This window comes from Myodes glareolus, chromosome 15, assembly GCF_982192425.1.
Source record: "Myodes glareolus chromosome 15, mMyoGla1.1, whole genome shotgun sequence".
NCBI lineage: Eukaryota > Metazoa > Chordata > Mammalia > Rodentia > Cricetidae > Myodes > Myodes glareolus.
Window position 1 is genome coordinate 25,730,746 of NC_142040.1, and position 8,993 is coordinate 25,739,738.

Sequence of the window (8,993 nt, forward strand, 5' to 3'; positions counted from 1 at the left end):
TCTCTTTTTTCTCTAGAGCATGGAATTCCTAACTGACTTGAGGCTACATATAGACAAGAGACCAAGCCAAACAACACAAAACCAAAAAGCACTAATAAGTGGAATTCTCTGTTGCTTGGTACTGAAAACAGGTGTTACACATAGTATCTGCTATACATCCAGCAGGGGTCACCAACAGCAGACCACAAAGCTCATCCCCAGGCTAGAGAGATGACTCAGGAATTTGGTGTACAATCATGAGAACTGGAGTTCAGGGCAAGCATCCATATAACAAGCACACAAGCCCAGCTACAAATGGGGCTGAGACTGGAGAATGGCTGGGGCTTGCTAGCTTCCAGCCTAGCCCAGGTAACATGAGCCCAAGGTTCAGGGAGAGACATGTCTCAGACAGACAAAGGTGAGAAAGGAAGGACACCTGGCATTCTCTGCAGGCCTCCATGCAAGTACACAGGCATGGACAGTCCTCTCCCATATCATATACTCAGTAACAAAGCAAAACCTCAACAGATACAAAAAGATTGGAACAACCCCATGTATCTTATCAGATTGCCACAGCTCAGAGTTAGAATTCAACAGCAACACTAATTTCAGAAAGCCCACAAAAACATGGAAATTGAACAATGCTCAACCGAATTACCACTAGGTCAAGGAAGAAATAAAGAAGAAATTAAAGACTTTTTAAAATTCAATGAAAATGACCTCACTGTATATCCAAACTTATGAGACACAATGAAAGCAGTACTAAGAGGAAAGTTCATTACATTAAATACCTACATAAAGAAGCTGGAAAAATCCCACACTAGCAAATTAACAGAACACCTGAACTCTCTAGAATGAAAAGAAGAAAACTCACCCAGAAGGAGTAGACAGCAATTAAGGTCTGAAACCAGTAAAATAGAAACAAAGAAAACAATACAAAGAATCAATAAGACAAAGACTTGGTTCTTCAAGAAAATCAACAAAATTGACAAACCTTTATCCAAATTAACCAAAAGGCCGAGAGAGAATATCCGAACTAACAATATCAGAAATGAAAAGGGAGACATAACAACAGACACTGAGGAAATTCAGAGAATCATCAGGTCATACACAAAAATGAAAAATTTAAAGAAAATGGGTAATTTCCTGAATAAGTACCACATACCATAATTGAATCAAGACAAGATAAACAAATTAAATAGATCTATTACCCATAAGAAAGTAAAGACAGTCATCAAAAGCCTCCCAATCAAAAAAAGCCCAGGACCAGATGGCTTCAGTACAAAATTCTATTGAAATTTTTTTCTTTCTTTCTTCCCTTCTTCCTTCCTTCCTTCCTTTCTTTCTTTCTTTGATTTTTTTAGACAGGATTTTTCTGTAGGTTTGGACCCTAGTTTGGAACTAGCTATGTAGACCAGACTGGCCTCAAACTCACAGAGATCCACCAGTCTCAGCCTCCCAAGTGCTGGGATTAAAGGCATGCACCACCACTGCCTGGCTTTCTACCAGAATTTCAAAGAAGAGCAAATACTGATACTCCTCAAATTATTACACACAATAGAAGCATAATGAACACTGCCTAATTCTTTTTATGAGGCTACAGTTACCTAGACTCCCAAACCACAAAAAGCCACAACTAAGAAACAGAATTACAGATCAATCTCTCTTATGAACATTGATGCAAAAATACTTAATAAAATACTAGCAAACCAAATCCAAGGACACATCAAAAACATCATCCACCATAATGAGGTAGGCTTCATCCCACAGATGTGGGGATGCTTCAATATACAAAAATTCATCAATGAAATCCAGCATATAAACAAACTGAAAGAAAAAACCCACATGATTGTCTCATTAGATGCTAAAAAAGCCATAGACAAAATTCAACACCCCTTCAAGATAAAGGTATTGGAGAAATCAGGGATACAAGGAGCATTCCAAAAAAAATAATAAAGGCAATATACAGCAAGCCAACGGCTAACATCAAACTAAATGGAGAGAAATTCAAAGCAATTCCACTAAAATCAGAAACAAGAGAAAGCTGTTCACTTTATTTAATATAGTACTTGAAGTTCTAGCCAGAGCAATAAGACAATAAAAGGAGATCAAGTGGATACAAATTGGAAAGGAAGAAGTCAAACTATTGCTATTTGCTGATGATATGATAGTATATATAATTGACCCCAAAATTTCTACCAGGGAACTCCTACAGCTGATAAACACTTTCAGTAATGTGACAGGATACAAGATTAACTCAAAAAAAAAATCAGTAGCCTGTTGACAGAGGTTTCTGTCCTGCTCAATCCTGCAGTCATTCAGTCCCAAAGAAACACAAGGAGGTCTACATTAATTATAAACTGGTTGGTCTATTAGCTGAGGCTTCTTATTAACTCTGACAGCCTACATTAACCCATAATTCTTGTCTGTGTTAGCAATGTGGCTTGGTACCTTTATCAGTAAGGCATTCTTATCTTGCTTCCTCTGCATCTGGGTGCAAACTGAGTCTTTCCTCTTCCCAGAATTCTTCTGTTCTCGTAGCCCCACCTCTACTTCCTGCCTGGCTACCAACCAACCAGTGTTTTATTAAAATATAAGTGACAAATCTTAACAGGGTACAAGAGCATTGTCCTACAGCAGCAGCCCTCCTATATACAGATGATAAACAACCTGAGAAAGAAATCAGAGAAGCATCATTCCTCACAATAGCCACAAATAACCTAAAATATCTTCAGGTAACTCTAACCAAATAAGTGAAAGACCTGTATGACAAGAACTTTAAATCTTTGAAGAACAAAACTGAAGAAGATATCAGAAAATGAAAAGATCTCCAATGCTCATGGATAGGTAGGATTAACATAGTAAAAATGGCAGTCTTACCAAAAGCAATCTACAGACTCTATGCAATACCCATCAAAATCCCAGCACAATTCTTCACAGGCAATGAAAGAACAATACTAAATTTCATATGAAGAAAGACAAAACCCAGGATAGCCAAAACAACCCTGTACAGTAAAGAAACTTCTGGCGGCATCACCAACCCTGACTCCAAACTCTATTTCAGATCAACAGTAATGAAAACAGCCTGATATTGGCATAAAAACAGACAGGTTGACCAAAGGAATTGACTCAAAGATCCTGATATTAACCCACACACCTATGAGCAATTGATTTTTGACAAATAAGCTAAAAATATAAAATATAACAAAAGCATCTTCAACAAATTGGTGTTGGTACAACTGGACGTCTAAGTGTAGAAGAATGTAAATAGAGCTATAACTATTTATAAGCAAAAAACTCAAGTCCAAATGGATCAAAAACCTCAACATAAATCTATCCACACTGAACCTCATAGAAGAGAAGGTGGGAAGTACCCTTGAATGCAGTGGCATGGGACACCACTTTCTAAATATAACACAAGTAAGACTGGGAACAACAATTAATAAATAGGACCTTCTGAAACTGAGAAGCTTCTGTAAAGCAAAGGACATAGTCAACAAGACAAAATGGCAGCCTACAGAATGGGAAAAGATCTTCACCAACCCCACAGCTGACAGAAGACTGATCTCTAAAATACACAAAGAACTCAAGAAACTAGACATCAAAAGAACAAATAATCCAGTAAAAAAAAAAAAAATGGGGTATAGACCTAAACAAATAACTCTCAACAGAGGAATCTCAAATGGCTGAAAGACACTTAAGGAAATGCTCAACACCCTTAGCCATCAGAGAAATACAAATCAAAACAACTCTGAGATTCCATCTTACACCTGGAAAAATGGCCAAGATCAAAAACACTGATGACAACTTATGCTGAAGAGGATGTGGAGTAAGGGGAATACTGCTGCATTGCTGGTGGGAATGCAAACTTGTACAAACCACTATGGAAATCAGTATGACAATTTCTCAAAAAAATAGGAATCAGTCTACCTCAAGACCCACGATTACCACTTTTGGGCATATACCCAAAAGAGAAATACTCATATCACAAGGACATTTGCTTAGCTGTGTTCGTAGCAACATTATTCGTAATAGCCAGAACATGGAAACAACCTAGATGCCCCTCAAACGAAGAATGGATAAAGAAAATGTGGTATATTTTCACAATGGAGTTCTACTCCATAGTTAAAAAATAATAATAATGACATCTTGAAATTTGCAGGCAAATGGGCAGAACTAGGAAAAACCCATCCTGAGTGAGGTAACCCAGACCCAGAAAGACAAATATAGTATGTACTCACTCATCAGTGGATACCAGACACAAAACAAAGAATAACCTAAGTTATCCTAAGGATAAGCCTACAGTTCACAACCCCAGAGAAGCTAGAACCCTCTTCCAGAAACAGATGCAGAGATCCACAACTAACCACTTGGCTGAATTCCAGTCGAAGAGAGGGATAATATGAATAAAGGAGTCAAGGCCACAATGGAGAAACCCACAGAATCAGCTGACCAGAAGTAGTGGCAGATCACTAACTCTGGACTGACAACTGGGGAGCCTGCGTAGGACTGAACTAGGCCTCCTGAATACAAGGTGTGACTTGGTCAGTATATGAAGCCACTGGCAGTGAGACCAAGGCGGGGAGGGGTGGAGACTTGATCATGCCTCAAGGAGATGATCAGACAGATAGACAGACTTGGTTGACCTTCCAGGGGAGGCCTTAAACTCTCTGAGGCACAGATGAGGGTGAGGGGAAGGGGAGGAGTGGGAAGAGAGGAGGGAGGGGAAACTGGGATTGGTATATAAAAATTAATTAATATTAATTAGTTTTAAAAAGATTGTGACAAATACTTTCATCTTATTATGAAAAAAGGAAGATGCCAGTAAGAAGCTAAAACTAGCCAAACACGATGGCACATGCCTTTAATCCCAGCACTCAGAAGGGAGAGGCAGGAGATCTCTGTGAGTCTGAGGCCAGCCTGAAACACATAGTGAGCTCCAGGATAGCCAGGGCTACATAGAGAGATCCTATCTCAAAAAAAAAAAAAAAAAAAAAAAGCAACCAAAGGTTAAACTGTTTATGACTCCTTATAAGAAGCTGAGGAATTGAGGTGACCTTAAGATAAGATTGCCGGTCATATATAAGCCTAGCTAAGTCCGGCAGGGACCTAAACAGCACTGACTGGTTCATTACCACACTACAGAAATGGTTTCTTTACAGATAAAAATCTCTGAAGTGGGGCAGGAGAGATGGCTTTTTTGATTCTCTACACCCACACAGTGACTTGTAACCATCTGGACCTCCGGCTCCAGGGTATTCAACGCCTTCTTCGGGCCTCTGATAACCCCAGACATGCATATGCCACACAGACAAACACACAGGCAAAGTCCCCACACATGTAGAAGTTTTTAAAAATTTAAAACCTCTGAAGTAACCTGCAGTTTCACTCAGTCTGTGATCTTTAGCAAACAGTGACTACTGAATCAGACTGTTTCTCCAGATAATCCTCTGGGGGCCTTTGCCCCATCCAACATTGAAAGAACATGTCACCATGACCTGTTAAGACTTCGGGGAAAGCGTGGCTGAGGCGAAGGAAATCACCCTGGTAATTAATCTCCCGTCTTTCATCAACTGAGGGGTAAACGAACGCAGGTGCCCTGAAGTGTTGGTGACAACGCTTGTCTTACATCACCCTGCTTATGAGATAGCACAGTGGGTCCAGAGTCACCTCAGGGAAAGAAGTGGCGACCTGGAGGTCTGCACGAGAAAAGGTGAAGGTTTTAATATGCTTGATCTTTATACAAATAAATGCCTGGGCTCTGAAGGAAAATAGTAGTGGGTGGTTTTAACCGTGCACCTATAGGATTTTCAATGTTTGTAACCCTGACATTTTCTTTGGAATGTGAGTTAACTTCCTGTATGGGTTAGATTTTCCTGGGATACTTTTTAACACTTTAAATTCTGTTCTTAGCACAAAGTGTTCATGTATTCTTATATTGTTGATAGATGATAGATAGATAGATCGATAGATAGATAGATGGTAGATAGATAGATAGATAGATAGATAGATAGAAAGATAGATACATAGATAGATACATAGATAAATAGATAGATGCATATGTACATACATAAGATAGAAGCTCTGTCAGGTTATATCATTTACTATTTATATATCTTGTTAGGGCAAGGAATCTATTCTTACCTCTTAAAAGATATGCTGCGAGAAAAATAAAATGTTTATAAATCTGACAGTTTGAAAAAATTGTTTCTTAATCTCTGGCTACTGCAAATTCGTAAGTATTCTTTTTAATCTTTTTTGTGGTAAGTCTCCTCAAATTACCAGCCTAATGATAGTCTCAAACGCTTGCTTTCTTACTAATATTATAAATTCATTATAAATTCCAAATGATAGCTGTAATTTCTCACATTTTTAAAAGTAATTTATATTCATCTTATGTTCTTTGATGTTTTACCTGTAACTATGTCTGTGTGAGGGTGTCAGGTCCCCCGGAACTGGAGTTACAGACAGATCTGAGCTGCCATGTGGGTTCTAGGATTGAACCTGGGTCCTCTGGAAGAGCAACCGGTGCTCTTAACTGCTAAGCCATTCCTTCAGCCCCAACTTCTTATATTTATATTGCTAATAAACATTTAGAATGTATGTGTATTTGTTACATAACAGAAAATAACAGTAGCCAGGCCTAGTGTCTCGGCCTGTAACCTCAGCTCCGTGGAAGGCTGAAACAGGAGACCTGAAAGCAAAAGCCTTCATGGGCTACAGTATGAATTCAAAACCAGTTGGAAAACTTGGTGAGATCCTGTCCTGAAAGAATGAGAGAGCCAGGCAGTGGTGGCATATGCCTTTAATTCCAGCACTCAGCAGGCAGAGGCAGGCAGATCTCTGTGAGTTTGAGGCCAGCCTGGTCTACAAAGCGAGTTCCAGGACAGGCTCCATAGCTACTAAGAAACCCTGTCTCAAAACCACCACCCCCGCCAAATAAAGAGAAAGAAAGAAAGAAAGAAAGGAAGGAAGGAAGGAAGGAAGGAAGGAAGGAAGGAAGGAAGGAAGGAGAGAAAGAAGGAAGGAAGGAAGGAAGGAAGGAAGGAAGGAAGGAAGGAAGGAAGGAAGGAAGGAAGGAAGGAAGGAAGGAAAAAAGACTGTGTTTATAACTAGGAGGTGGGATGCTTGCTTGGCATGTTTAAGGCCCTAAGTTTAATCTTTAGTACTATAAAAAATAGCAATAGAGGTATTTTAAAAAGGATAATAACTGGAGTGAAAGGCTTTTAGAAGCTCCTTTAAGTAGGAAGAACAACTACTTAAGAGGAGCAACCCAAAGATAATAGAATAAATGTTCTCTGGTTACAGTAGACTTCAGAGGGTTGTTGTGTCGTGTGTAGATCTTCCTCCATGCAGAGTAAAGCTCATTTAGTTGGAGCACAAACTCTAAGATGCCAACTGTGTGCAAAAAGAATATGACCCAGGGATGGAGAGACGCTCAGTTGTAGCATGAACAATTAAAACCCAGAGACAGATATTGGGGTCCAACTTGAAGGTCAGAAAAGCAAAACAACCAGCCCCTGGCTGCCACCTCTACCTCAGTCTGAAATGGTGATCCTGTCTCCAGGAATCTCAGAGTAAGACTATGTCTGAGAGCTGTCTCCTCCCATTTTATAATCCTCTCTAGTGCTGGGATTAAAGGCATGTACCACTACCTTCCAGTTTCTTTGGCAAACTAGTGTGGCTACTGGGATTAAAGGTGTGTGTCATCGCTGCCTGGTCTGTAAGGCTAATCAGTGTAGCTGTTTTACACTCTGAATTATAGGCAAGCTTCACTTATTAAAATACAAATGAATATCACTGTACTCAGGGTTAAGATGACTCGTTGCTCTTGCAGACAACCTGCTTCAGTTCCCAGCATTCATGTCAGGGGGCTCGCCCCCACCTGCAACTCCAGTTCCAGGGGATCTAATGCTCTCCTCTAGCCTCTAAAGGCACTGGCATGTCTGTGGCACACACACATGCATGCAAAGTACACATATCTAAATATAAAGTAAAATTTAATGAATAAATCTATTTTTTAAAAAATAGCATGGGAGCTGGAGAGATGGTCCAGTGGTTAAGAGCACTGGCTGGTCTTCCAGAGTTCAATTGACTCACAGCCTCTATAGTGGAATCTGATGCCCTCTTCTGGCTGGCAGAGGCACATGCAGATAGAGCCCTCATATACATTAAAATGAATAAATAAATAAATCTTTTTTAAAAAAAAGCATAGGAGCTAGAGAGATGACTCAGAGGTTAAGATCAATTGTTGCTCTGGCAGAGGACCTGGATTCCATTCCCAGAACCCACATAGTAACTCACAATGGTCTGTAAATCTAATCCCAAGGGGACCAATGCCCTCTTCTGAACTCCAAGGGCACCAGGCATGTATGTGAGGCACATATACATGTGAAGACAAAACACTCACACACATAAAATATTAAAAGTAAATGAATCTAAAAAATTATTGAAAAATATTGGATCCACCTGCCATGTAATTGTATCCATAACAGGAATCAAGAAATGTTTTCCTAGCTGGGTGGTGGTGGTGCACACCTTCAATCCCAGCACTTGGGAAGCAGAGACAGGTGGGTCTCTGTGAGTTCAAGACCAGTCTGGTCTACAAAGTGAGTTCTAGGACATCCAGAGCTATTACACAGAGAAATCCTGTCTCTAAAAAACAAACAACAAACAAACAAAAAAAGAAATGTTTATTATTGTTGATTCTATGGTCTATTGATTTGAAAGATCAGAACTGTGATTGTTACTCTGGGAACAGACAGTTACAAATTCATTTCTTGCTGAATTCTCTCAGTAAAATGAGTACAGCTGGTTTTCTGCACATACAGGTCTGAATTTGTGCCATTCACTCAGCTACTAGAAATAATCAAAATGATCAAAACCACCTCCTTGTCGAACATGCACAGACTTTTTTGCTTCTCGTTATTCCCTGCAAGTTTAGAGCAGCAGCTAATTAAACGTCCTTCACACTGCATTATCTAGAGGTGACACAGAGTACGAGGTGTGGAAAA